This window comes from Macadamia integrifolia, unplaced genomic scaffold (genome assembly GCF_013358625.1).
Source record: "Macadamia integrifolia cultivar HAES 741 unplaced genomic scaffold, SCU_Mint_v3 scaffold134, whole genome shotgun sequence".
NCBI lineage: Eukaryota > Viridiplantae > Streptophyta > Magnoliopsida > Proteales > Proteaceae > Macadamia > Macadamia integrifolia.
The window spans coordinates 279,369-283,286 of record NW_024868167.1 but is presented as its reverse complement, the minus strand read 5'-3'; positions in this window follow the sequence as shown (position 1 = coordinate 283,286).

Here is a 3,918-nt window from a genome sequence, read left to right as displayed (position 1 = left end):
GATTCACGTGAACTGGGCTGTAATCACTTAGTGGTAGAATATCTCGGAGAGACGACGAGGGTAACATTAGACTTAGATGAGTCAATCAATTACCCTGACGTGTCCAAATGGACCATGGAGAATACTTGAGGTGTGGAATTGTGCCTGAACCAAAAGTGGTTTATTTTAGGATTCTTGAATTCCCAACCCCTTGTTCATACATTCACAAGATTAACAACCAAATATCCATTCAAAGTTAGTTTGCTTAATGGTAGGGAGTGGATAGGGGTCGATGCCCCTAGTCCACTCAATGCCATAAGCAGGAGATTCATACAAATGGCTTGACCAGAACATCCCTATTAATACATTCTTTGCCAATAAAGTCATGATTTCCTTTCTGTTATCCCACTAGGTGACCTTCCTCTTAGTTTCCTCGGGTCTTTTGGATAATTCGGCATTTTACGGGACTTTGATAGAGGTTAGTCCAGATTGCATATGTCAAATCATCCATATTTCATTTCTAAGGAGGAAGGACACCTTTTATCTGAAACCCAGGAGAGCATTCCTTTATGACTGGAATATATCATAGGAAAATTCTTTTTCAAGACCGCAAACAAATTCTACAAATTAGCTTGTGGCATTCCTAGCGTTCTCTACCTATTTCCTACATAATGTGAGTATGCAGTGGATGCAGTAGGACGAACAAGGCTTCCTTGACAGGATCTATATATGCAAGGTACGTGATCCTTTTGATATACCCATGGGTACGAGATCAAGGGGGTGACTTCCTTGCCCATTACTCATGACTACACACGAGGTTAAGCAACTGACCACGAGGTGGTGGAACCCTGAGTGATTATGTGCAAAAGTGTAATGTGTGAATATCATTATTCGATCTCAGAATGTCATAAAGTGCATGGACCTCCCCAAGGGTGCTGGCACAATTATGAACATCCTCGCCATCTAAAAAGACCTCACACCCTTATATAGGAAGCGGCTATCATTTGCTCTCAGAGTACTCTCCATGACATGCACTGACCTCCCCAAAGGTGCGGGCATGACAGGGAGTCCCTCACCAAATGATTTCACTTCGAGCACGATGCATGATGTGATTAGCAGATACAATTACAAACATGGGGTTAGCCAAACATGTTTTCAAATAAATGTGGTGGTGGAAAATATTCTTGCATTTAAAGGTAGCATCTGGTGTCGAAAGCTTAACATTTATATCCAGTGGAGTCGCCATTGTAAGGGTAGCGGTCAGAAATGGACTTATGCATGTCGATTCCATCCTCTCTCCTCTCCTTCATCTCTTTCATGTGAGGGAGGGTGTGTGTAAAGGCTCAAAGTTCAAAGGCCAAATTCAAGATTCTATTTCAAAGATCAAAATTCAAGATTCCAAGTCTAAAGTCCAAAAGATTAAAAATCCAAAGAAGAATCAAAGATAAAAAAAAATCAAGAATCAATTATTAATGTCTTTTACAAGGTTGAAAAAGTAGAAAAATTCTTTCCTATAATTGACAGCACCAGATAGCCCAGTCCGGCTCGAAAACCCACCTAGAAGGCCAGATAGCCTAGCCCGAAAGAACCTGCCTGGAAGACTAGATCCTAGCCCAGTTCGAAAGAACCCACCTGAAAGACTAGATAGCCCAGACCAGTTCAAAAGAACCCACCTGGAGACCAAATTCCCTGAATTGGCACATGTAAAGCCCAGCTAAGGAAAAATCAAAGATCAAAGTACTAACATCTTTTATAGGATTGGAAGAGCAGTGAATTCCTTTCTTACAATCAGCAGCCCAGGTAAGTCCTAAAACTCTAAGGTAGTTAAGAGATATTAGCTGCTGTATTTTTCAACTCCATTCTTAATGAGCAAAATGACGGCAGTACATGCTCCGGGTGACAAAATGTGGTTGTTCTTTTCTTCGCCCTTTGGCTGTTGGCATAGGCCTCGACCAAAGAGGGGTATTCTGTAGATACCCAATTTTTTTACCCTCCTCTGGCTATGATGAAATACGGATCTTGGACATGACTTACGACTTTCGATCAATAGAGATGATGATTGACCCAGAAAACCCAAAAACATTTTCCACCTATCTGAAAACCCTGGAAACCCCCATGTGGGAGACAAGAGGGTCTAAATTTGACTTTTTATATATGAAGGAATCTAGTCAAGATGACCGTATAGATTTATAGTGCTCAAAAATACAATTTTGATGATATATGGCACATTAAAATCAGATTGTCGGATCTCCCGCAATCGTCATCAAAAAATTTCATGTTTGTGTACGTATGCCGTGCACACTAGCAAGCCTATTAGAAACCTGAAAAAATTCTTTACCTACCCAAATACCGTAACTTCATCCCCTACTTGAAAACCCTAGAAACCCCTGCACGAGAGAGAAGAGGGTCCAAATTTAACTTCTTATACACGAAGGAATCCGGTCAATGTGACCGTACAGATGGATAGTGCTCAATATATGGCACTTTAAAATCGGATCGTCGAATCTCCCGCATTCATCACCAAAAAATTTCATAATTCATGCATGCTCTGCCCGCAGGCCAGCCTGCACACATGCTGCTCGCACACCCTGTGCGTGCCCCCACATATGTTGGCTACTACCAGCACCCTTACCTGCTACAGTCCATGCCTATTGTTGCCTAGCCCATGCATGGCTGTAGGCCAGCCTGTGCATTATGCCTGGCCATTCTTGCCCTATGCATGCCCAGCCCGTGCACTGTGCCTACCTAGCCTATGCACATTGCGTGCCCATCATTGCACCATGCCTGCCCTCCTGTGCATCCGTGTTGGTCATGCCCGGTGCATTTCAACCCAACTTTGTGTGCCATCGTCAATGGCCGGGATTTACGTTCCACTAGCTCAGTGGTTGAAGAAATTTTTTCTTCACCCATTTTTGCTTATGCACTACTCTACTGGCATACCCTACGCCGTAACCTCCTATTAGTCCAAAAATCCACTTTTTACCCACATTGGCTAAAAATTTTTCTTCACCCATTTTTCCTTATGCACTACTCTACTGGCATACCCTATGTTGTAACCTCCTATTTGTCCAAAAATCCACTTTTTACTCACATTGGCTAAAATTTCTCTCCTCTCGTTAGTCCAAAAACCCCCTTTTATCTATTGGTTAAAAAAACCCTTGTCACCCACTGTAGTCCAAAAACCCCCTTTTGTCCATTGGTTACCAAAACCCCTTTTTGTCCAATGGTTAAAATAATTCTCTCTTCTCCCCTTGGGCCCGAAAATACTATAAATACCCCCTCCTTTGGATTTAAACACACCAAAAAATACAACCCCACTTAGGAAGTGAAGCTCTGCCCTATCTCTTCCTCCCCTCCCCCTTTGAGTTTCTTCGGGTCTTCAGACCAACCTTCGTCAAGATCTAAACTTTTGTTCGGATCTTCAAAGTATTCTTCGGGATCTTGAAGATCTTCAATCCAAGTTTGTAGTTCAATCCATTTTTTTCCAAAAATAACATATTTCATAGTGTTCTTGATCTTTACCAAAAGTAGAAATCCCCCCCTTTGAGGTTCTTCAGGTCTACGAAGAGATCTTTGTTAAGATCCAGAGTTCTGCTCGGATCTTCAAAGTGTTCTTCGAGGCTTTGAGGATCTTCAACCATTTTTAGGTCAATCCATTTGTTTTAGAAATAACCATTCCCAAGGGAAGCTTTGCTAGAGTGCCACCTCAGCCTAGCCATCCCCTAGCCTATCCCTAGCGGAAGCTCTACCGGAGTGCCACCTCAGCCTAGCCCTCCCATAGCCTATCCTCAGTGGAAGCTCTATCAAAGTGCCACCTCATTTGAAACCCAAAAATAGCCTTCCCTAACTGAAGCTCTGTCTGAATCAAATCCAGAAATAGCCTTCCCTAGTCAAAACTCTATCCAAATCCAAATCTAGAAATAGCTTTCCCTATCTGAA